This window comes from Protopterus annectens, chromosome 5.part0 (assembly GCF_019279795.1).
Source record: "Protopterus annectens isolate FY-2018-M chromosome 5.part0, PAN1.0, whole genome shotgun sequence".
Lineage (NCBI taxonomy): Eukaryota > Metazoa > Chordata > Ceratodontiformes > Protopteridae > Protopterus > Protopterus annectens.
In genome coordinates, this window is record NC_056735.1 from 609,822,265 (window position 1) to 609,849,776 (window position 27,512).

A 27,512-nucleotide genomic window follows, 5' to 3' on the forward strand; every position below is an offset into this window, starting at 1 on the left:
ACCCTCCTCAGTTGTTAATCTACTGACTCTTATTAACTGAGATTTTATAATGCCTCTATATATATATGGACTGGATGCATGCTAGCAGTATTTAAATATCTTGCTGCATGCACATCCTTCCTATGCACCTTTGTTTCCAACCTTCCAAGTTTCCTATATACCCTTATATCTAAAAAATCCATTGTATCTAAAGAAAAATCCATCTTAAATTTAAGGAAACTTGTCGTAGTGTTGAGATAGGACAGAAATTTTTCTAACTGAATCAAAGTCCCTTTCCAAACAAAAAAACAGTCATCAACAAATCTGCAGTAACAATCAAAGTAAAGAGCAAATTAATTATTTTCATTTAAGATGTATTGTTTTTCCCATACATATAAAACTAAATTAGCAAAGGTATTGGCCATGGACGTCCCCATGGCAACCCCAGTTAACTCCTTGTAGGGAACACCATCAAAAATAAAATCATTCTTTGTCAACACCAAATCTAATAAGAGACAAATATTCTCTATTTCATGTGTTTGTTGAGAGGATTGCATTGTTAAAAAACTTCTAATTGCCTCAATCCCATATTCTATTGGAATCACCATAAAAAGTGACACAATATCCAGTGTAACTAAAAAATAATCAGAACTAGTTTCACCATTAAACCACACACTAAGTTTCTCTAAAAAGTGCACCGTATCCTTTAAAACTGTTTCACATTTCAGTAAATACTTTCCTAACACTTTTTGTAAATATCTAGAGATGGGCTCAGTCACCCATCCTTTACCAGATACGATAGGCCTTAGTGGTGGGTCACTCATGGATTTATGCACCTTGGGGATACCATAAATCTGTGGAATGTTAGGACATGTTACTGTTAAATAAGTGAATAATTCAATTGTAATGTCCTGGTTCAATTGCATATCATATAAGAATAAATTCACCTGAGAAATATGATTTTTCACATCTGCAAATGTTATTACTTTAAAAGTATTAGTGTCAGACAAGAACTCTTTAAACTTACTCATATACCATGATTTGTCCATAAAGACTGTTGCCCCTCCCTTGTCTGCTTGCTTAATCACAATACTCTTGTCTTTTTTGATTTGCTGTAACAATTTATAATCATTAAAAGATAAGTTATATTTAACATCCCTACTTTTATGTTTACTTTTGGCATTATACAAAACTCTTACCTCATTCTCAACAATATTTAAAAAAGCTAAAATGACAGGTGAAAGTTGAGGTACAAAAACACTTAACTTTTGCATACAGAGTCCAAATCATTCGCTTGCTTATACAAGGATTTAAGCATAACATTTCTTGCAAATAGTTTAACATCAGTTAAAATGTCCACAATATTATCCTTAAAAGTAGGGATAAACTTCATCCCATTCTTCAGTAAACCATAATGCTGCTCAGTCAAAACACATTTAGAAAGATTAACAGTACCTTGTAGTAGGCAAACCTCTGTCCTCAGCGACGAGGAGCCTTGCTGGGTAATTTTGGACTCTCATTTTTCTCTTTAATACCTGCACCGGTTTCTGCAGCGTTTTTTGTCCTTGGGGCTCCTGCAAGTTCCTCTGCTGAGAAACTACCTTCTCTGGTTGTTTTAACCTGAAAGGTAAAAAAGATGAAATTTCAAGCTGCTTACTCTTCTCCTTTCCTTCTGTTCCAGGTACAGGAATCCCAGCAAGGGAGGTAGCTACATGCTCATTTAATTCTCCGACCACAGCATCACTAGGTAGCGTTTCCTTGTCCCTGACATTTCCATTCATCGTATTCTGCTCACTCTGATGTGTCGAAGAAGGGGCAGAAGCAGACACACTCGATGTATGCCCTTCCTGATTGGCTGCTACAAGTCTTGGAGTTAGCGGCAATTCAAATACATCTAGTTCATCAAGAAGCTTATTAGTGGGTTTTACTGATCTACTATTTAGTCTTTCAGTTCTCCGCTGACCAAAATTTCCCCTCGGCCAACTGAAGATATGACCATTTTTAAAATCATTAATATCGCGTTGAAGCTTTCACTTCTTTTGTATTTCTAGCCTGTGATCCAATGCTTGAACATGACTTATAAATAACTGATATAGTTCATTCAGACATTCTGTATTACAAAGTTTAGAGACTTCCTTTTCAAGACAGTCTATTTCTTCTAACAGGTCATTTTCCACTCTCTCAAAAAATTGATTCATTAATTTCATGTAGCTCATACTCAGTTCAAGATTTAGCTGCTGCCACTGCATTAATAGTTCTTGGTAGGTATTACCATATGATGGCATCTTTAATATATGCAGTCCACGTGGTACTACCCCCATATCTAAATAGGCTAAAAAACTAAGCCTTTGCCATTGTAAATGTTTATAATTTTGAACTTTTTTCTCCAACAGGCCAAGCAGTTTGTTAAACTCAGTTAAGTCATTAGTTACATTACCATTTTGTGAAGATTCCACAGCCTTAGACTGTAACAGCAGATTAGTTGACTTAATTAACAACCTTTTGATAGTTGAATTCATTCCTGCAGACAGCAGTGGTGTTACAAAACAAAATCGAATAGCTGGCTTTAAATTCCTCCTATGTTGTAAGTGGCAACCTACTACACAAATATTCCACCACGAAGATACACTAAGTCACTGTTCATCCAAAAGTAGCCAAAAACACGGTAGTCACAAACAAACAATTTTAATGAAGCTTTCGGGTCTACACCCTTCATCAGCACATAAAATCACCTTACATAAGTTGCATTTAAATAGAGGAAGCACTGAAAAACACATGATCAAGCCAGCCAACCAGATACAAACCAAAATTAATTATGCAAATAATTTAAAATGCATCACACCCAAAACTCTTAAAGAAGTTTTACTTATATTAATAAAAAACAATTTTATATAGATTAAATATAGTTACATATAGATAAATCATTCATATCAAATAAGAACTTTTTTTTTTTAAAAACTTTTTTTAAAAAACTTTTTAAAAAGGTAGCAGCTCAAAATTAGCATCATAAATTCTCCCTCTGACGCTTAATCAAAACTGGTTTGAGACTTACTGCTCCATTCAAGCCAGGCCATTTATCAGCCTGTAAACGTACTATCCACTCATATTCCTTCAATAACAAAAGATTTTCCAAGTCACCACCCCTAATACCCATTCGTACAGTGCATATGCATCTGAATTTAAAAGCAAAAAAACTTCTTTAAGAGTTTTGGGTGTGATGCATTTTAAATTATTTGCATAATTAATTTTGGTTTGTATCTGGTTGGCTGGCTTGATCATGTGTTTTTTCAGTGCTTCCTCTATTTAAATGCAACTTATGTAAGGTGATTTTATGTGCTGATGAAGGGTGTAGACCCGAAAACTTCATTAAAATTGTTTGTTTGTGACTACCGTGTTTTTGGCTACTTTTGGATGAACAGTGACTTAGTGTATCTTCGTGGTGGAATATTTGTGTAGTAGGTTGCCACTTACAACAACATAGGAGGAATTTAAAGCCAGCTATTCGATTTTGTTCTGTAACACCACTGCTGTCTGCAGGAATGAATTCAACTATCAAAAGGTTGTTAATTAAGTCAACTAATCCGCTGTTACAGTCTAAGGCTGTGGAATCTTCACAAAATGGTAATGTAACTAATGACTTAACTGAGTTTAACAAGCTGCTTGGCCTATTGGAGAAAAAAGTTCAAAATTATAAACATTTACAATGGCAAAGGCTTAGTTTTTTAGCCTATTTAGATATGGGGGTAGTACCACGTGGACTGCGTATATTAAAGATGCCATCATATGGTAATACCTACCAAGAACTATTAATGCAGTGGCAGCAGCTAAATCTTGAACTGAGTATGAGCTACATGAAATTAATGAATCAATATTTTGAGAGAGTGGAAAATGACCTGTTAGAAGAAATAGACTGTCTTGAAAAGGAAGTCTCTAAACTTTGTAATACAGAATGTCTGAATGAACTATATCAGTTATTTATAAGTCGTGTTCAAGCATTGGATCACAGGCTAGAAATACAAAAGAAGCGAAAGCTTCAATGTGATATTAATGATTTTAAAAATGGTCATATCTTCAGTTGGCCGAGGTGAAATTTTGGTCAGCGGAGAACTGAAAGACTAAATAGTAGATCAGTAAAACCCACTAATAAGCTTCTTGATGAACTAGATGTTTTTGTATTGCCGCTAACTCCAAGACTTGCAGCAGCCAATCAGGAAGCGCATACGTCGAGTGTGTCTGCTTCTGCCCCTTCTTCGACGCATCAGAGTGAGCAGAATACAATGAATGGAAATGTCAGGGACAAGGAAATGCTACCTAGTGATGCTGTGGTCGGAGAATTAAATGAGCATGTAGCTAGCTCACTTGCTGGGATTCCTGTACCTGGAACAGAAGGAAAGGAGAAGAGTAAGCAGCTTGAAATTTCATCTTTTTTACCTTTCAGGTTAAAACAACCAGAGAAGGTAGTTTCTCAGCAGAGGAACTTGCAGGAGCCCCAAGGACAAAAAACGCTGCAGAAACCGGTGCAGGTATTAAAGAGAAAAAACGAGAGTCCAAAATTTCCCAGCAAGGCTCCTCGTCGCTGAGGACAGAGGTTTGCCTACTACAAGGTACTGTTAATCTTTCTAAATGTGTTTTGACTGAGCAGAATTATGGTTTACTGAAGAATTGGATGAAGTTTATCCCTACTTTTAAGGATAATATTGTGGACATTTTAACTGATGTTAAACTATTTGCAAGAAATGTTATGCTTAAATCCTTGTATAAGCAAGCGAATGATTTGGACTCTGTATGCAAAAAGTTAAGTGTTTTTGTACCTCAACTTTCACCTGTCATTTTAGCTTTTTTAAATATTGTTGAGAATGAGATAAGAGTTTTGTATAATGCCAAAAGTAAACATAAAAGTAGGGATGTTAAATATAACTTATCTTTTAATGATTATAAATTGTTACAGCAAATCAAAAAAGACAAGAGTATTGTGATTAAGCAAGCAGACAAGGGAGGGGCAACAGTCTTTATGGACAAATCATGGTATATGAGTAAGTTTAAAGAGTTCTTGTCTGACACTAATACTTTTAAAGTAATAACATTTGCAGATGTGAAAAATCATATTTCTCAGGTGAATTTATTCTTATATGATATGCAATTGAACCAGGACATTACAATTGAATTATTCACTTATTTAAAGTAACATGTCCTAAAATTCCACAGATTTATGGTATCCCCAAGGTGCATAAATCCATGAGTGACCCACCACTAAGGCCTATCGTATCTGGTAAAGGATGGGTGACTGAGCCCATCTCTAGGTATTTACAAAAAGTGTTAGGAAAGTATTTACTGAAATGTGAAACAGTTTTAAAGGATACGGTGCACTTTTTAGAGAAACTTAGTGTGTGGTTTAATGGTAAAACTAGTTCTGATTATTTTTTAGTTACACTGGATATTGTGTCACTTTTTACGGTGATTCCAATAGAATATGGGATTGAGGCAATTAGAAGTTTTTTAACAATGCAATCCTCTCAACAAACACATGAAATAGAGAATATTTGTCTCTTATTAGATTTGGTGTTGACAAAGAATGATTTTATTTTTGATGGTGTTCCCTACAAGCAGTTAACTGGGGTTGCCATGGGGACGTCCGTGGCCAATACCTTTGCTAATTTAGTTTTATATGTATGGGAAAAACAATACATCTTAAATGAAAATAATGAATTTTGCTCTTTACTTTGATTGTTACTGCAGATTTGTTGATGACTGTTTTTTTTGTTTGGAAAGGGACTTTGATTCAGTTAGAAAAATTTCTGTCCTATCTCAACACTACGACAAGTTTCCTTAAATTTAAGATGGATTTTTCTTTAGATACAATGGATTTTTTAGATATAAGGGTATATAGGAAACTTGGAAGGTTGGAAACAAAGGTGCATAGGAAGGATGTGCATGCAGCAAGATATTTAAATACTGCTAGCATGCATCCAGTACATATATATAGAGGCATTATAAAATCTCAGTTAATAAGAGTCAGTAAATTAACAACTGAGGAGGGTGTGTTTTTGGAGGAAACTGAGAAGATGAGGAAAGAGTTTATTGAGAATGGTTATTACCTTAGAGATGTAAATATGAGTTATGAAGAGGTTTTGCAAGGCAGAAGAGGTCCTTATAAACCAGTTTTTAGTTCCGTTTCTTTGACTCACTCAGGGTATATATTAGGGAATGAAGCTGATAAGGTAGTAAGCAAGCCTGTCATCAGGTTTACTACCACCTATAATGCCAATACAAATGATGTATGTAAAATAATTCAAAAGAATTGGGTAATTTTAATGTCTCAACCAGATTTAAAGGACATTTTAGGTCCAGTACCAAGGTTTGCCTTTAGGAATGGTCAGACGTTTAACCAAATATTATGTTATAAGGATTTTCAAACTGAATCTGCTCCTTTATGTACTAAAGTGGGCACTTTTAAGTGCTATAATTGTGTCTGTTGCTCTGATATTAATGATAATAATAATAGCTTCCGCCATCCTACAACAGGTGAATGTTTTAAGTTTACTTGCAAAGCAGATTGTAGTACTACTAAGTTAGTTTATTTAGCTACCTGTGTTTCATGTAACGCATTTTATGTAGGGAAATCATCCAGGAAGCTTAAAGATAGAATAATAGAGCATAGGTCCGAAATAAGACGGAAGATTGAGACAAATGGTTTATTCAGACATTTACATGAATTTCAAACTCATGCTTTTAAATTCAGATGCATATGCACTGTCTGAATGGGTATTAGGGGTGGTGACTTGGAAAATCTTTTGTTATTGAAGGAATATGAGTGGATAGTACGTTTACAGGCTGATAAATGGCCTGGCTTGAATGGAGCAGTAAGTCTCAAACCAGTTTTGATTAAGCGTCAGAGGAGAATTTATGATGCTAATTTTGAGCTGCTACCTTTTAAAAAGTTTTTAAAAAAGTTTTTAAAAAGTTCTTATTTGATATGAATGATTTATCTATATGTAACTATATTTAATCTATATAAAATTGTTTTTTATTAATATAAGTAAAACTTCTTTAAGAGTTTTGGGTGTGATGCATTTTAAATTATTTGCATAATTAATTTTGGTTTGTATCTGGTTGGCTGGCTTGATCATGTGTTTTTTCATTGCTTCCTCTATTTAATTGCAACTTATGTAAGGTGATTTTATGTGCTGATGAAGGGTGTAGACCCGAAAGCTTCATTAAAATTGTTTGTTTGTGACTACCGTGTTTTTCTCTTAATATACCATAAGCCTGCTTTTCTCTACCTTTCTATTCCATTTTCTGTTTGTGTTATACTAACCACCATTAATTTCTCTATAAACTGGCAAAAATTTTGGTAACTGTTAAATCACTGTCATATAACACCTATCGGTTCTTAACCAGTGTTTTCATATTATGTCTAATTTGGTATAATTATTTAAACTGCATTTTTTGTATTTTTTAAAGAATATAAAAGTATTGTTGTTATATTATTTTGTAATACTTTGGAGCTTTTCTCACTGGGCCTCCACTGAAAATGGGCTCCTACCTAGTTAGACTTTCCAGGTAATCAAATATCAATAAATAAACAAATAAATAAACATCATGTTTTCTGCCATCATTTGCATTACAGTATATCTCATTAGCGTAATGATGCTCATTTGCATACCAGCATGTGCAATTTGCATGTTATGCATATCATGTTTTTTTTCCATAGTGTGATCATACTAACTGATCCTCTGAATCTTCCCCTCCCTGCGTGCTGCTGATAACATGCTATTCTACTTAAAGCAAAATGTGCTAATTGTTTCTAAATAATTCCATATGTCTCGTAGATGACTCATACTTATTATTAACAGGCAAGAGGATACTTACAGTTTCACCCAAAAGCTGAAAAAAACATTTTTTCATAATATCTTTATCTGTCCTGTTTTATGACTGCCCATAGTGGTTAATATTATTTTCTAATCTTTATACCCCCAAAATGGCCTGATTCAGAGTCTGCCATGCCATATAATTCACTCTGAAATTAAAGTTTTCACCTCTTAGATGTGAATTTATGGAGACACAGAATGCACTGTTTTGATCCCTGATATAATTATTTGAAGAAACCGGATGCATTACAATCATAAAAGCATTTACTCTCATAATATCTCTTTTATGCTTTGCCTAGAAAGCACTTTGATTCCTACATTTTTAACTGTCTCTCATATAATTTCCAGTTTGTCTTTTACAATGACATTCCCTGATTTTTAGTAGTCCTGCATTTTTTTTTGTTTTTGCTAGTTTATGGGATTTGACCAACAGGTCTACTATCTGTGTCCCTTCTGTGAGACATAGGCATCCCTTGATGCGGCAACAGCCCCATCATCTCATTCATTGCTAATCCAGAGATCCTTATCAGCAGCCTACATCTTCCTCAGGGATGATAGAGTAAGGTATTCCTGCACACTTAGGATCATAGGATCATAAGAAGTTGCTAGGCTAATGCCCTAGGACCATTATATGCCTAGCCAAGAGTCTATCACCAAAAAGAGACCTCAGTCAACACCTCTTGCCCCTGTCAACGAGGGACACAGGTGGAACCCTAGGACAAATTTCTGGTTTCCCATCCACTCATCAAGGTTGCGCTTGAAGAGGGTCAGCGCGGTGCTCTGTTTCACATGTAATTGGGAAGTCTAGTCCAAAGATGGGGCCACCTCCGGGAGACAAACCAGTCTCTCCAGCAGGTTTTGTTGATGTTGCATATTAGATTCATGCATTTTGAGTGGGTAATGCATGAGGAGTTAGACTTACTGATATGGAGCATCTCTAGTAGGGCAGGGTCTGTGATTGCCTTGTAGATGAGACACAGATCACCCCTGAGTAATCTCTATGATACAGAATATAATAATAGTGATCTGAGGCTGTCCACATAGGACAGCTGTTGGAGGCCATGGATTCTCTTTGTGTGTATTTCAGTGGCCTTTCCAATTGGTGCAGATGTTTGGAGAGGTACATACCAAACAGGGCATTATACTCAATTACTGGTCTAATGAGGGAGGAGTATAGAGAGGTAACAACCTCCTTTTTTTGGATGCAATCCCTTTACTTATGAGATGAACCAAGTAAAAGTAACTTTCAATAACTCCCATTCCTGTGGGCAGCTTGCAGGCTCTAAAATAGCTGCTACTCAGATGATGTCATGATTTGCTTATACACCTGCATTTTTTAGTTAAAATAGCTCTCCTAGAATGCAGTGAGAGACTGCTAGGTTACTTGTGTGGGTGAGCACACATGAAAATGTAGATGTCATCAATGCAGTGAACTGAACTACCCTCTACACCCCAGGATAAGTGAGGTAGTTTCACCCACTCACTCCCATCTTCTCTACCTAGTCCCTCCAGTAGCCATGCCAGAAATCAAGCATGAGTTGACTGTGTCATAGGCAGGACTTCCACCCTCTATACCATGATAACAAGCTAGTAGCCATATCTTAAACATTTTAAGTTATAGCACAATTTAAAACTTCCAAGAGTAGCTCACTTAGTACTTTTGTTAACAAGTGCAGTTCCAAGCCATATTGTCTAGATGTATGAGACACCAGATACTTACATGGTAATGTTTAGCTTGGGTCCTTTGGCAGACTATGGTGTTGAGAGATCTGTGGTATACATACTTGATTGGCCAAGGGAATAGTCTGCATATAGGTTCATAGGATAATACTAGGCTATTGGCCTGGAGGCCCTTATAAGCCTAGCCAAGAATTTTGCCCATATTCCCAAGAAGTCAGCACCTGTTTCCCCTGTCCAGCAAGGACACAGGTGGGATCCCAGTGGTGTATTTTTTGATTCCCACCCATTCATCCAGGTTCCTCTTAAAGAGGGCTAGAGAGGTACTCTGCTTAACATGGAGAGGGAGTCTATTCCACAGATGGGGGAGCCTCTGGGCCACAAATCTATCCCACCAGCAAGTTCTATTAATGTCACAGACCAGGTTTCAGCCTTGTGTGTGGGTTGCCCGAGTCGATTTTGACTTATGGATATGCAGCAACTCCATCAAGGCTGGGTCTGAGATAGCCTTGTGTGCCAAATACAGGTCACCTCTGAGAAGTCTGTATGAGACTGAGTAGAGGGGCAGGGTCTTTAGCCTATCTGCATAGGAAAGCTGTTTGAGACCCTGGATTTTTCTGGTCAAGAAACTTTGTGGTCCCTCCAGCTGCTGCATGTGCTTGGCAAGGTACATGCTGAAGGGGGCATTGTACTCGATAACAGGTCTGATAAGGGAGGAGTACAGGTTTGTTATGACCTCCTTGTTCCTGGATAAAATACTCTTACTTATGAGGTGGGCCAAGTAGAAAGCTTTCCGTGCAATGGAGGCAACGTGGTAGTCAAAAGTCAGGTTACTATCAACCTGGGTGCCCAAGTCCCTCATAACTGCTTGCATGTTTAGTGCATTGTTATTAATGTGAGAATTAGTGGGTACAGCATTTTTCCCAAAGGGGATAATGATGCATTTCTTGGCATTCAGTTTGAGGCCATGCTCCTGGCACTAGTCATTAGTTTGGGTAATGTTCACATCCCTAGGGGAATTTAAGGCAGCCCCTAACTTGCAGTCATCTGCAAACCTTGTCAGCAACAGACCACTGGTTTTGGCTTGCACCTCAAAAAAGTATATCCGAAACAGTAGAGACCCAAAGACAGATCCTTGGGGTGCACCACTCATTATGGGTCTACTACTAGAGGTAGCTTTCCATATTTTGACTGAGTGGGTTCTATCTGTGAGCCAGTTAGCTACCCATCTGGTAACATAAGGGTCAATGCCTAGCTGGGAGAGTTTATCTATTATGCCCAAGTAGTGAATAGTGTTGGAGCCTTTGGCTAGGTCAAGGTAGGTGGTGTGTACCATCTTCCCCTTGTCTATGGCTTTGATGACTGTTTCAAAGAAGTTGACCAAGTTTAATAGGCATGATCTCCCTTTGACAAAACCAAACTGTGTGGGGTCAAGCATTTGGAGGTTGCCAATTTCCTTGTTTATAATTTCCATGATAATGCATTCCATGGCCTTGCAGATCATGCTAGTTAGGCTGATGGGCCTATAATTGCCTGGGTCAGGGGACGCTCCACCTTTGTGTAGAGAGATGACAGTGGCTGTCCTCCATTCAGCTGGGACAAAGCCAGTGCTCAGGCTTTGGTTGAATAGGGTGCATAATGGAGCTGAGAGCTCATGCCTTGGTTCATGTAGGATGCAGCCAGGGATGTTGTTGGGTCCTATGGAGACTGTATTTTTTTCCTTTGAGATGGCAATAAAGACCTGCTGCCTGGTGATGAAGGGAAGGGAGCAGGTGATGGGGATGTCCTGGTTTAATGATGGGGGGACAGGGGGTGAAGTTTTCACTGAACCATTCTGCCAGCAGGTTGGCTATATCTATGGCATTTGTGTATGTGTTGTTCTTGACCACCAATTCAGAGTAGACTTGGGAGTTACCTTTGAGATTGCTAACATATGTGAAGAAGGTCTTGTGATTGTCCTTAGTGCATCTGGCCAATTTGGACTCGAAGTTAGCCTTAGAGGATTTTACCAGTGACCTTATTTGCTTGTTCAGACAAAGGAGAAATTGCTTCCAACTCGACACCTGCTCCTTCTTGGCCCTGGACAGCAATTTTTTCCTTTTATTATCAAGTTTGTTTATTGCTGCTGTCCACCAGACAGGCTTACTCTTCCTTGAGGAATATGATTTGGTCCTGTCAGATATTGTTGAGTCCATACGGTTATGTAGGTGCTCATATAGTTTTTTGGTGTAGGCATGGACATTAGTGCTAGTTCCAACTGAAGGGATGGTGGCTGTGAAGCTGCTTATACCTGCTCTCAGGAGAGAGTAGTCAGCTTTGGAAACGTTTTTTTGTTTGACCGTGACAAGGGAGAGGAGTTAGGGGAGATTGTGACTTTGAAAGTGATTGCATTATGGTCAGATCTTACCAAGGAGGATGACACTGTAGGGGTGCTAAAGTGGCCACTCATGCTGGCTAGTATCAGGTCCAGGATATTTTCACCTATCGTGGGGGTGTTGACCAGCTGATCCAATGCATTGACATTGATGAAGTCAAGAAATCTCTGAACATTCATGTTTTGTCTAGAATAGGTATTCCACTCTATGGTTGGGTAGTTAATAGATTCAAGTAAAGTCCAGATAGGTGGAATGGGCATCCTGAGTCATGATTGGTGGGCTGTAGCTAGCTATGATTGAACAGGTGTTCTGTCAACAGTTAACTGCACTTGGAGTGTCTCCTGTGCATCATACCACTTGAACAGCCTGGAGGTGTGTATATATTTGATAAATATTGAAGCTCCACCTCCTTTGGCTTTGTAGCCCTCTGTTTGGGGTCTGAAAGTATGGTAGCATGAGTAACATGGTAAGGCTGGGGTGCTATCTGCAGCTTTGAACCAGGTTTCAGCGACTGCACAAATCTCAGCTTTCTCTAGGGTGAGGAATGCTTGCAATGAGTGCAGTTTCATGCTAAGACTCATAACAGTTAGCAGCATGACCTTTAAATTTTGTTTAGAAGAATTTTTCATGTTGGTAATTTTGTGCTCATGTCATTAACTAAAAAAGTACTATGTGAAAGGCAAGAGCCTTTGTCAGAAGCCTGAAGCCCAGGGGAGACAGATAAAGGAAATCTCTAGCAAAGCATCATGGTCTATCAATCATGTCCTCCCAGGCTGTCAGGTACGGGATCCCCTTGGAATGACACCAGAAACTAAGCCAATTGTTAAAGTCAATAATTTTCTGTTTGCATTGAGGCATCATTCTAGATGATGGTATGATGCTGCTTAAGGCTAGGGACATACCTGCCTGGGACACATATTCAGTGAGCTCAATCCTGTTTCTCTTCATATAGTCCAGAAAGGTACATCTCAAGTCTTTTACACCAACATGGACTATGATAGAGTCATAGCAGTTCCTGTTGTTAAGAGACTTGAGTGCATGTGTGATATGTCAGATTCTAGCACCTGACAAGCAACTTACTGTGACTTTATCCTTGTCTAGCATAGTGAGGGGCACATATGTGTGTCTCATGATAGTGTCTCCTATGATTAGTATGTTGGGTTTGTAGCTGGGCCTTAGAAGCTGTGAGACACAGGTGATTGTACTATGTGTGGTGCTTGGTGCTGCGAATTGTAATGTGCATGTGTGTTTTTTCTTTAGAGGTCTCTTTTGTTTAGGTATGTTTTTTGTTGAGAACCTTTGCATATATAGTAGTGTGTTGTACAGGTGTGGGTGGTGTTAGAGGTGTGATGCTTGCCATGTTTGCACAGACAACTTTCTTAGTGTCAGATGTACTGGCATGTGACTGAGACAGCAAGGATTCTAGGTTCTTAATGTAATTGCATCTCTCACATATTGTGTTCTTAAGTGGTAGTAGTAGATGGTTGTTTGTGTACATAAAGCAGTTGCGACACTGTCACAGGATGTCCATATCAACCAGACTAGCAGGAGAAGCCATAGGAAATTGCCCATCCATAGTTGTCAGAATCTCTGAACGAGCAGTCAAGGACAGTAGAGTGGGAACTATTGTGAGGAGAGTAACTATAGGTGTGACTAGGACTGGATAAAATCAATACAGTAGCTGCAAGTGAGAGCCTCACTTACACAGGAGTGCTGGTAAGGGAAAATGCATCCGAAATACCTTGCAAAGGGTTAAAACAGAGCAGCTGCAGTGCACAATACACAACAAGCACAAACTTGTGCAAATGTGTTGTTTAACTACCACAAAAACAAAAGCAAAATTGAAACACTGAAATTGACCAATCAACCCTTCTCCCTGAGCTCTTAGCTAAACACCCTATGCCAGACCAGTTTCAACCAGTTCACTTACTCCCACTAAGTGCAGGCAGGCCCTGGCCAAGACAAGTTGGCATAGTAGGAACACAGAAATCACCCAAACAGATCTGGGTATAGCAAAACCTGTAACAAGACTATGATAAAGATATTTAATTTCTGTTCAGGTCAATTTAGCACAGGAGAACAGAAACATGCTTAAATATAACAGTAGCAGACAAGATCAAACTGATTCAAATAAATTAACCAATTAACCAATAGAAAAGCTCAAAACTGATCCCTGTTGCAGCAACCTTCAATCAGACGAGTTCTAACTGCACACTCCTGCCACAAGGGTGCAGGAGAATCTTCTCCAAAAAAGATGGCTTGGATTAATGCTCAAGTTATACAAACAGAACTAGATTCAGCAAGTCTGAAACTAGTCTATGCTACAGCAAACAAGGTGCACCAATTTCAGAAAGAAACAGTTCAAATAAGCAGGTACAATAAGCCTTCAACCAGGAATTCCCAGCTCAGAAGGGCAGAATCTACCCTCTCCTCCTACAATAGTATAGACCACAAACCTTCTTAATGTTAAATAACTGTCTTGAATTCCAAGTGCTTAAACCAGAACTAAGATACATTTAGAATAACAGACACACTAAGCCTTCAACCAGCAATTCTCAACTTAGAAGAATGTAATATACCTCTCCTGCCACAAGAGTGCAGACCACAAACCTTCCTAATATAAAACAACTGGCCTGAAGTCCAAGTGCTTAAAACAAAAGACTTAGACTAACAGTTACAATTTAATCATGCTACTAACAAGCAATAATAAATGCATCAGGATAAATGCAATTGAATACTTTAAAGAACAAGCAGAAAAAGGAAAGTAAAGTAATAAAGATATGCAGAATTTTTTCAGCATATGAAAAAATTTGTGAATTGGATTTCCGTACCTTCTGTCAAGGAGGGTCTAGAACGAAGAAAGGAGGATTTAATATAAAAGACAATGAACGGGACTTTATCAGGCTTCTAAAGGACTGTAAAATAAGAATGATGAAGCCGGATAAAGGGGGTGGTTTAGTTTGTATGGATCATGACACCTATGTTGCATCTATGTTATTACATTTAGAAAATCCAGCCTATCAAAAGATTAGCCGTAATGAATTGAATACTGCTTATGCTAAAATTAAACAGGTCTTGGATGACTTGTTTATAGAAGCTGCTATTGATGTTGATTTATTTGCATTTCTTTCCATGCCAGCCCCTAGAATAGCTTCTTTTTTCAGCATTCCTAAGATCCATAAACGCCTTTCCGACCCCCCTTTTAGACCAATTGTGGATGGGCGAGGGTCTATCACGTATGGATGTGCCAAGTACATTGATAGCATCTTAAAGCCCCTTATTGAAAAAGAAAGTCAAATCTGTAAAGATTCTTGGGGTTTCCTAAGGGCTTTCAGTAGTTTCCTGTTTAGAGATGATTACATCTTTTGACTGTCGATGTGAGGGACCTCTATACAGTGATCCCTCACGACTTAGGCTTAGAGTGGGTTAGGGACTTCCTGTACGTCAGAAATGTTAACAACAATACCATCTATGTTGTTGAAACACTACTTGAACTAGTTCTTACTAATAACTTTATGTTTTTTGAGGGAGATCTTTTGTCCAGAAGTCAGGGGTAGCAATGGGCTCCCCCTGTGGTGGCAGTTTTGCCAACTGTATTATGGCTCAATGGGAGACCACAAAGTTATTTGAAGATCCGCTTTTTAAGCAAAATGTTGCCTGGTACACTAGGTATCAGGACGACATGTTTTTCCTGTGGAAAGGACCACAGGATGCTATTGCTGACTTCATTGCGTCTATTTCTAGTTTAACTGACTTTTTGGAGTTCACTTATAGTATTGGGTTGGATTCCATCAGCTTTCTTGACATATGTATCCAAAAGATTATGTCAACAAAAAGTTTAAAAGTTCCATCTTCAGGAAACCCACCTACTCTAATGCCTTTCTCCATTTTTCAAGTTGTCACCCCTACCACCAAAAGAGAGGGGCCGTTAAAGGGCAGCTTGTTAGAGCTGCTAGGATGGTTTCTGAGGAAGCCGACTTTTTGGAGGAATGTAAATTGTTGGAAAGAATGTTTATAAAGAGAGGATATCCCTTGCCACTTGTGCAATCTTTAGAGATGGAGGTTATTAATAAACGGCAAAATGGATTTTATAAACCACTATTGCTAGTTTTTGAGTTAGAAGGGTCTGAAATGGAAGAACTAGTTACCCCATTGGAAGACCTAAGAAACAATAATAGAAATAAAAATGTTATTAGGTTCTTTTGCACTTACAACCTTGACCATTCCTTTATTAGGGCTACCTTGGCGAAAAATTGGGCTCTACTAGTGGAAGACCCTCTTTTAGCCAAGGTTTTAGGTGATCAACCCACTATCACTTTTAGAAGAGGGTTGAATTTGAAATCTTTACTTCAATACACCAATAAAAGTAAGTGTTTTAGGCCCAAAGGAATGGTAAGATGCAGGTGTTGTCACCAATATAAACACCTGAACCTAGCCTATCAGGTCAACATTAGGGGGGTTCAGTTTAAAATTCAAGGTCACTTTTCCTGTGACTCAATGGAAGTAGTTTACTGTGCTCTATGTCAGGATTGCAACGCCTTTTACATTGGTAAAACTGAGCGAAAGCTTAAGCAATGCATATATGAGCACTATTATGCAATCACTAAATGTGACCTTACGAATGCCCTAGCTAGGCACATTAATGATCACCCTGGCCATTTCTTTAAGTTTTCAGTTCTCACCCAAATTAATAAGGATGATAGAGGTGGGCCCTGGCAGATTAATCTTGAAATCGAAGAATTAAGATGGCAGGTTTTGACTGCATCTTATTTAATGCCTGGTCTCAATGAGACTGTGTCCATTAAATGCTGTCTCAAAAGATTAGCCTTGAAAAGGTAGATTAAAAACATGCCTTTGGTGGCTCTGTTTATATTTTGTTTGTTTTTTGTTTTTATTTAGTCTTTTTGCCCACCTTTTCTAAAAAGGTTTAGATTAAATTAAATTTTATCTTTTCTATGTTGATTTATTTGTTTTCTGCTATGTAGCAATTTTGTAAGTGTTGGTGTCCTTGGCACTTCTTAATTTATTTTTATTATAGCTTGTGCCTTTTTAAAGTTCTGCTTTATGGGTAGTATTTAATTCTTAAGCTTACATTTGGCTTTTTAACTGATTTATCTTTAAAGAATGTCTGATTTTTGTTAATTACTTGATTGTTTAATTTATGCATTAAGGCTTGCTATTTATTGAAGCTTGCAAGTATATGCTTTTGTCTGAGGAAGGGAAGTCATTGAATTTCCTGAAAGCGCTCACGTAATAAAGTGTCTGTTTGTTCTGCCTGAAGCAACTAGTCCTGGTTTTCGTTTATTCAGTTTAGTGTGTTTACATCGTGCCTTTGTCTGTTTGTAAAGTAATAAAGTAGGAATATCAAGGGGATTGCCTGTCTATCTACCTGCTAACATACATTACATGGACTCAGTTGAAATTGGAGAAACAAAAATGCTTTACAAAATCTAGTGTTATGCACCAGATGGTTGGTGGACCAGTTTTGTTTTGTTATTTATTTCCATTATATGGCTGGGTAGCACTACTGTCATAAACCAGGCTGTCTTTCTCTTCATTCCAAGATTACAAATTATAACTCAATTAATGAAGAGCAACTTCTCAAATTTAGAGTGTAAAGTATATACTGACAACTTGTTAGAGAAAACTATACATAAAATTCATAATGCACCAAAACTATAAGATGGATGTTAAATGAACTTATTGAATGGTCAAAATTAAAGTAATAGTTACAACTCTAACAGAACCATTTGCTAAAGCAAGAACAATTTGCATCTGCAAGAATAATGTAGCTTCTGGTGATCGGGTAGTACACAAGACAGAGGCTCATATAAAAAAAATGGGTGGCTACACAGAGAAACTTTACTAAACGAATGATTTATTTTAAAAGCATGGATTATGAAAACAGATGCAGGAGATTAAAACTTTATTCGACTGGTTATAGAATCATTTCTTTTAAAAGCATGGATTACGAAAACAGATGTAGGAGATTAAAACTTTATTCTACTGGTTATAGTCTGATCAGATGGAAGCTAATATTTGCTTTTAATGTGTTTCATCAACCAGCTTTGCAAGTATGTTTTATGCGTGATAAAATATTATGACATAGTAATACAAATTTTCAAACACAATTATGTAAAACAAAAAGAAAACACTCTTACATAATTAATGCCATGGTTAGGTTATGGAATAGCACACTAATTAATATTCATCTAAGTAGTAACTGGGAAATCTTTAAGACATCTTTAGATAATTGGATGAAAAAAGAGTACATACTCCATATTTGAATGAATCAGTGTTCCTAGCTGATCATTGAGCCTAAACACTGTTAATATCACTTATGAACTTTTGAACTTATATGTGTTTCAACCCTCTTTAATAAAGCTATGAAGTAGTATTTATCACTTTACGTCAATCATTTAACTAGAAAAGGCATGCATAGTAGCAACACATGCTTTCCTCTCAATAGTGGAAATAATGGTACCTTTAAACTGCCTGCAGGGATGGGATTAGGGGGAAAGTCCATGGAAATGACAGACTAGCTACTCATTTCCTGTCACACTTCACAGGTATCAGTAGAATAAAATGCATGTGCATATGGTGGTATGTTGGCACCATGAGTCATGCTGTTTGCTTATTTATTTCTATATAATAAGGTTTATGCTGTAGTCAGATACCCTGTAAAATCTTTAGTGATTCTGATGCTAGTAGTTAGCTTCTCAAGGATTTGCATTGTGTCTTGTTATTGCTATGAAATCTGAACCTGCAGCTGGCACTGGCAATGCTGGCTTTGATTATTTCCTTGATGGGCTTTCCAGTATGTCAACTTAATGTTGGTAAATTAACTTTCTATATGGTGTTTGAGCTGTGATAAAATTTATGACAAGAATCAAGCAGAAAGCTCAAAAATAATGGGAGGCAAAGGACCACAATCAGGGACAGATATTTCCTTTGGTTTACCTTCATATGGTTGAAAGCACATCCTTCGAATGTGCAGATAAGCAAACTGTTTCCCCGAATTCCATCCCACCAACTTCCCTAAACTTTGAAAAAATCTAAAGTCGACATTTCTGCTCACTCCACAGCTGAAACTAGTGCTACCATGGGTCAAAAAGGGTCGAGAGTTTGTAATTCAACACTTCGCTTTTTGCGGTTTTGGGAATTTGCAGTTTGCAGTTCGCGGCAGCAGTTTCGAGGATGTGGCTGTCAGACTTATGAAGGTAAACCGTTTCCTTTATATGGTTAGAAAGTTTTTTAGAATAGCATGATTTGTATTAGTAAGTTTATTCTGAAAGCTGCTTAGTCTGACATTCAAATATCTGTCATTATTTATTGACTGTAATCTTCATTGAGTTGCTAGAAAAAAGCACTGATCAAAATAAGAAGCAATATCAAAGGCATTCTGCAGAATAAGGAACAATTCAGAGCATCTATGCACCCCCCACACACACATGCACCTTCAGTTCAAGTAACTGTACACCCCAGAGATTTAACTGTAATCAAATGAATGAATAAATGCATAAATTAATGGCTAAGCAGGAAATAATCACTGCTGTTAGAATAGAGTGTGCAGTTTTCTACAACCCCCTTCTCGCTACACTACCCTCTCAATCTCTTAGCTCAAGAATGATGCAGAAAGCTACAAATGATGAGTGACAAAAGACCACACTCAAAAAATATATATCCCCTTATATTCTTAGAAAGTTGATAGAATAGCAGACTTTACATTAGCATACTTTTTTCCAAAGGCTATTAAGTCTGAAATTCAAAATACCTGACATTAATCTGTGATTATAATCTTCAAAGACTGGCTAGAAGAAAAACAAACTTTACAATGAACAGAGTAAAATGTTAGGCAAAATCAGAGACACTGTGAAATCAGGGACAATCCAACGAATCTGTGCTCCCCACACATACATGCATACATAAATTCACACACGCACACACACACACACACACACACACACACACACACACACACACACACACACACACACACACACACACACACACACTTAAAATACTTCTTTCCTGGAAACAGAAACAAAAAAGTTGCACTCATGCCTTTAAGTAAGTATTCCATTACTTATTTTATTTCATTCTCAGGCTGTCTCTGTTACCTGAAGCAGTATAAGCAATATCAATTACTTCTTGCAACCCAGTGATCATTTTTTATATGTCTGTCTTCTGAAAAAGGTAGAAAGACCTACAATAAGGTTTAATCACCTTCAGTGCTGGGCTGTCTTGAAGGGCCTTTATGTTTCAAGTAACAGAATGGCAGTTTAATTCTCCAAGTAAGGTTGCAAGCCTGGTATCTAAAAAAAATCAGCAGTTTATAAATACAGCGGTAATGCATCTCAGCATCATACTGGGATATGGATTGTAACTGTTGAGTCTTAATACTGGAAAATTTCTGAGTTTAGAAATCTCAACCACAAGTTACTGCTGATTACCACCTTTGAGGCCAGGATAGTATTATGAACTAAAATCATTATTCTCACAATCTTAGTGACTTTTCTTATGTACTCATATTGGACAAAATACATGTAAGGCAAGTCACCAGCTTTCTGCTATTACCAGGATTTTAAAATTGCACAAACAAGCAACATATTTTAGTTCAACACACTTTGTATGTAGGCCCATTACATTGGTTTAATACATATTTATAAATTTATTTAGTATAATTGGTTGAGGCGACTTTTTGTTTGGGCATCTCCACCACCTAAAAACTTCTTGATTTTCAGAATAAATTTGACAGCAAAATAAGATCCTTAAGTTTAGCTCAAATACAAATTATATTGCAAAAACATAGAGCACATTCAACATTGTGTGTGCACCTAGCAGTAAGCATTTCTAATTCAGAGACAACCCTACCATAGAGCTTTAGAATAAAGACATGCAGCATTGAGATAGGCTGTCTCTGTGGTCATAATAAATATTAAGAAGACATTTTGGGGGAGCAGCCTGTCCTAATTAGCAATCTGCTCTCCCTGGAGATGCCTGCTGTAAAGCAATATGGCTGATTGTGTTAAAAAACACAGCCAAAATCTAATAGACACCCACTGCAGTAGAGGCAAGTCTCAAGGAGTTTAGTGAACAGGTGGTGTGTGGTGTGTGTGTGTGTGTGTGTGTGTGTGTGTGTGTGTGTGTGTGTGTGTGTGTGTGTGTGTGTGTGTGTGTGTGTGTGTGTGTGTGTGTGTGTGTGTGTGTGTGTGTGTGTGTGTGTGTGTGTACATGCACTTGTGGGTATGTGTGGGGCTGCATGTGTGAGTGTATGTGTAAATGCGTGTCTGTCTGGGAGGTTTCAGTATGGGTTATAGTAAGCTTTGTTGTGTATATGTGTATAGCTGAATGGGTCAGTGTGTCTCTACAGTGTGAATTGGGGGGTTCAGTGTGTGTGTGTGTGTGTGTGTGTGTGTGTGTGTGTGTGTGTCTCTACGTGAATGTATAAATGTGTGCATGAGGCGTGTCACCCTTCTACATTCCCCTAGATTAACTATCAAATGTTGCAATACTGAGGGATGGGGGACAGTACGCCTCAGGGATAACTCTTTAATTTGTCACTTAAAAGCACAAAAAAAAGAAAATAGCGAAAACGTTTACAGCACAATATATGTTGATATGGGGGAACACTAGACATTAGTGATAACTCAATATATAGGGGCCTTAAAAGCACTTAAAGAAAAAAAAAAGTTGTGAAACATGAAAGATGTGTGTGGGGTGAACATAAGACAGCAGGGATTCTTGTTCAACTGTGCTATTAAGGCATTTAAAAAATTCAAACCATGTACCTTTGAGCACTGTACTGTTAGTGTCAGTGACACAACTTGACACCTGCCATAACTCTACATATTATAGTAAAGTCTTTATCATGAAAAAAGAAAAAAAAAGTAAAGTAAAACGTGTGGAAAAGTTTCAAACACTGCACGTTTTACACAGAGTACAGCTCTCAAAATAGAAACCTTGACCTCTACACAAACTGAGAAGTTAATGTAGCAGGGTGTTTTTTATAAGATGTATGAAACAGTAATGTCTGGCAGTATCACTGATTTCAATGGTCCATTAGTTATGAGGCACAGGGAAGTATAAGAGTCAACAAGAGGAGCTTTCTGTAAAACTGGGGATCATTGAGAGGAATGGGGGTGTCCATGTGGGGGCTAGCTTCAGGACAAACCCAGGACAAACCATAGAAGTCACCAGGACAGCTTTTCCAACTTTCTGGAGGACTCACTTAAAAAGTTAATAGAACAGCATGTCTATCATCACCTTGCAATGAATTATACTCTAATATCTATCACTACTGACTGAATCCATGATTTACAAGAATGGGAAGAAAATATAAGAAGAACATGTTTTGTCAACTTAGGGACAGGTAACAGGTGTGTGTGTGTGTGTGTGTGTGTGTGTGTGTGTGTGTGTGTGTGTGTGTGTGTGTGTGTGTGCATAAATGTGTGGGATAGTGAATGAGGGACGTGCGCTGCTCCAACAAGAAGCATGGACCACCTGTGTTAACTACTGCAGGAAAGTGACAATCATCACTAGCAGTAGTTAAGGGTGATACAGAGACATGCCAATTAGCTCTACATTGCAGCTCATATGCTTCTGAATAACACATTCCTGCATTTTGTAAATAGATCCTTTATTGACAGAGCTGAGGTTCTTTCTGAAACCCCAAATTTGTTCAATCCAAGTTTCTTCTCAATGAGAGATAACCCTTGCAGTACTCTTAAAATGATGCTGATGCAGTGTACGCATGCCTCCATAGAGATACCCTGCTAAGGGTATTTGTCTGTTTTCCTCTTCACCTTTCCCTGTTTTGTCTGGCACCACTGGATATCAACAAACTGAAAAATTATGATTCTCAAGATTATGGGAGAAAGCAGCAGATCTACTTGACTGTCTGTCTTTACCATTTTAGCTAGCTCTGAGCCATCCAGGACTTTGAATTAATAGAGATCACTAACTTAGTATATTGGATTTTTTATAATTGTATTTCTGGCCAGATTTCAAGGTTTCTAACTGCTATAGTTTAGGTAGTGCTGTGGGAGCAGACATTCTTTAAAATGGAAACTGACATTTTTATTTATTTGTTTGTTTCTATAATTTAATCCATCATTAAAATCTAAGTCTATAAAAATGGAACCTCTGTTCAGCTTTCTAATGCTACTACCTCATCCCATAGTAGTATTTTCCAATGTTACTTACCTGCAAGGCAGAGCACAGCTCTTCTGTCTTTATTTACATGATATGAAGCAGGGGCTATAATTTTTCAGCTTGCCTTTCACTACAACATACATTTTAATTAAAGTATTGTTAACCCAAGACCACATGTACAGTGATATGATATGACTATCACAGGTACACCTTCTCAACTTGTAGCTTATCCAAATAAACAGGGTAACTTATTTCTATTTGCATGTGACCAACAAAGATGCAGGCAGCACAAATTACTTGATGAGGTAGCATTTAACAGCCTATGGTATTAGCCATGTCCTTGCCATCTTTCTCTAGTTTACTCCTCTCATTAATCTGTACTACCTATAACTGCATCCCACATTCCTCCCACCACATACCATCACCTATCCATATATCCTTCTAAATCTTAAAATATGACACTATTTCATTTTCTGTCACTAGCATTTTTCACTATACTAAAGACTCTCAATCAACTATCACAAGTCTCTGTCCAAGTGTTACTTACCTATACCTACCATACAATACTGTTTCCTATCCCTCCACTTACCATGATATTATATCCACTTTCATCAATGCTGAACTTGCCATCTCAATCCTCAAACTGAATACTCACAAATTTGTAGCCATCATAGGGGTATACATACCACATGGTAACAACATCCCCATCCTGGAAAAGATCATGTGTTAGATGTCAATAAACATAATATTGGAAACAATCTTGCTAGGTGACATTAGCAAAAACTGGCAAAAGATAGACCTAGAAAACTAAACAGATTCAATTGAGCTATACAACTAATCTTATTTGATCAAGACTCCAACTAGAATTAACAAGACCAAGTGTAAAAAATCCATCCTAGAGGGGAATCTAACATCCACTCCAAACAATGTTGCACAAGTCCCACTCTTCCTGATAGCCTAAGCAACAACCAGCTATGCTACATAATCAGACACCCCAAACAGCCTCACAAGGTTCATCACTATAACACAGTCAGAAACCTCAGTAACGTCAATAAAGAAACTTTAACTTCTAGGCTGCTAATAGATCAAATGGGGTCCGTGTAAAACCCTATTTCTAAATATCCTGGCAGAGAAAGCACCATTAAGATACAAAAGAGTTAAAAACAAGTCAGCCCCTTGGTTAACTAAAAAAACACAAAGCAGTTCATGCAACTTAGAGATAAAGCCTAGAGTCATGGTTACAAACCAAGTCTGAAGCATCCCTGCAGCAATTTAAGTCAGTTGAGGAATCTGGCAAACAATGCATAAAACAGGACAAATTATTATAGCAACACTCAAAATTCATCATCAAACAAGCAAAAAACTTCTTGAAATCAATATATACATTGCTTAGTCCTAGAAAATCAACCTAAAGCCAGCCCATTTTCAACCTATTTCTCTTAAAGCATGATTTCAATATTTAATTCACATTTTATAAATGCAGTAACCTCCCTCCTACAAAGCAAAAATACTGCAAATCCAAACATCCCACTCTAATCACTGCAGCCACAACAGACCTTCACATTCACTCTGGTACCAAGATCTACAATTAAAAATACCTACCCGCCCTTAAGACAAGAAGAACTGCCCATGTCCATCTTCTATCTGAATACCTCAAACACACTGCAGATAACCTTGCATATCCATTCTCGATTCTAATAAACTGCTCGATCCAAGAATAATATATCCCCACCTTATGGAAAAATTTTGATATAATACCCTTCCATAAAGTTGGCTCATCAGCAATGCTCACAAACTATAGATCAATCACCATTTTTTCACCCTTACCCAAAATTCTGGAGATATGTATTTACTCTCAGCCTTCTTCTCATAACATCCTCTGTCCCTCACAGCATGATTTCAGACCCAGTCCCAGTACAACGACCGACATTCTAAGGTTCAAAGATATAATAAATCATAAAAGAAATTCAAGTCTTCTCAGCCCTATTTCTGGATCTATACAAGGCATTTGATACAGTGAAGCATCAAATTCTCCTAACTAAACTCTTCTTATGGGCTGTCACCCTCCTCACTTAACTGGTTTCTTAGGTATCACACTCATAGGTCCCAAGCAGTAAAGTGGCAAGATGATTTCTCCTCTTTCCTTCCTGTATCCATCAGAGTCCCATAAGGCTTCATCCTAGGACCACAACTGCTTTATTTATCAATTACCTAAACATAGCAGTCAGGGAGGCCACAATAATACAATACACCGATGACTCCACTATGTGCTGGTAGGATACGATCCATGCTCCAAATACTTACCCAGAATTTTTTCTCATCCATAGAAGCTTAGTTTGACAACTCCCAACTCCTCCTTAATGTAAAAAAAAAAAAAAAAAAACTAAACTACTGCTGTTCACCCCCCCCCCCCCCCGGCTTTCTCTCCTTCCAAGTAACTAGGTCAAATAGCAAGACCAATATAAAACTGGTATCTCACACCAAACTACTAAGTGTGATTACAGACAAAGTACAGTTGTGTACACCTACTATAAATGTAGATGTTCGAGTGTCTTCACTGTTGCAGTCATCACTGTAGGGTTCTCCCTGCCGGCAGACAGCCCTCGGTCGGCCAGAATCCCAAAGTCTGGGTCTGGCATCTGCTGTTCAGTCATGCTGCCTGACGTCAGAGCGCCAGGAGTACAAAGCTGCCAGCCGATGCTATGTTCTCCAGTTTTTCTTGCCCCAGATGTCAGGTGCCCAAAAGTGAAGGCTAATAGTAAAACAAAAATGTAACATACAACAAACCCCATACCCTGTAGCAAATGCATCTCAGAAGAAGGGTGAAGTAGGAAACCACACTAATAAAAGTATAAGAGGGGACAGGAGGGTGGGTAACCCAGACTGCAACAGTGAAGACACTTGAACATCTACATTTATGGTAAGTGTACACAACTGTACTATGTTCATCGTGTTTCACTTTTGCAGTCATCACTGTAGGGTTGAATCCCAAAGCTGAGATAAAGGGTGGTGGTTATAGAGTAGAAGGGGTGGCTAGAAGGCCCTGCAAGACTGCAGAGGCAAAGCCTGCCCTAGACTTAGAATAAAGAGGGAGATTATAGTGCTTAGAGAAAGTATGCACTGAACTCCAAGTTGCAGCTTCCAAAATATCTTTGATAGGTACTCCTCTGAAAAAGGCAGCTGAAATAGCAGCAGCTCTGGTAGAGTGAGTCCTAATTTTTCCTGGGATTTGCTTTCCATGATGAGAGTAACAAAATCTGATTCCATGAGCAATCCATTTAGAAATGGTCTGTTTTGAAACAGCTTTGCCTTGGGAATTTGCTGCATAAGAAACAAACAATTGTTCTGTTTTCCTGATATCCTTGGTTCTGTCCAGGTAAAAACAAAGCTGCCTGTGCACATCCAAGGAATGCAAGATCCTTTCCCCCTTATTTTGTGGATTAGTGAAAAAAGTTGGCAGGTGAATAGTTTGGTTTAAAGCCACTTTAGAAACCACTTTAGGCATGAAAGTAGGATTAGTCCTTAAAGAGACCCTGTCTTGATGAAAAATAATATAAGGTTCCACAGCCATGAGTGCTTGTAACTCCGAGACTCTCTTGGCTGAAGGCAAAGCCAGTAGGGTAGCTGTCTTCCATGATAAATACTTAATATCAGATGTGGTAGCAGGCTCAAAAGGAGGCAGAGTAAGTTTTTCCAGAACATAGTTGAGGTCCCAGGCAGGTATGGGTGGTGTCCTGGGGGGCCTTAAATTCTTTGCTCCTCTGAGATATTGTTTCAGAAGTGGATGCGAAAAGATTGGAGGATCTGTATTGTAATGTGCAGAGATAGCAGAGGCATGTATTTTTATGGAGGAGAAGGATAAACCCTTATGTAACATGTCTGTCAGGTAATGTAAAATCAATGGGATATTAGGAATGAGATGATCTGAATCCTGAGCATGCATCCAGATGCAAAATCTCTTCCAGTTACCTTCATAAAATTTTCTAGTGCTAGGCCGTCTGGCTTCTAAGATGACATCCATGACCTGTTTGGGAAGGGTAGAATTAATCATAGACCCTGAATATGCCAGGCTGCCAGGCTCAGAGTTATGATATGAGAGTGCAGAACCTGGCCCTGGTGTTGGGACAAAAGATTTGGAATCTGAGGTAGAATCCAAGGAGGCTCCAGGGATAAATTCATCAGTGTTGAGTACTAAAATTGACGAGGCCAATTTGGGGCCAGTAAAATCATCTTGGGTTTGTCCTGCTTTATTTTTAATAACATCTGTGGAAGACGAGGTAGAGGAGGAAAGGCATACCCTGAGAGGTTCCTCCAACTGAATGAGGGAGCATCCACTTTCCATGCTAGTTTGTAATATGTCCTTGTGCAAAAAATCTGTAACTGGTAGTTGAGGGGGATGCAAATAGATCTATGTCCGGGCAGCCCAGGCTTCTGTAATCATCTTGAATATTTGGGTGTG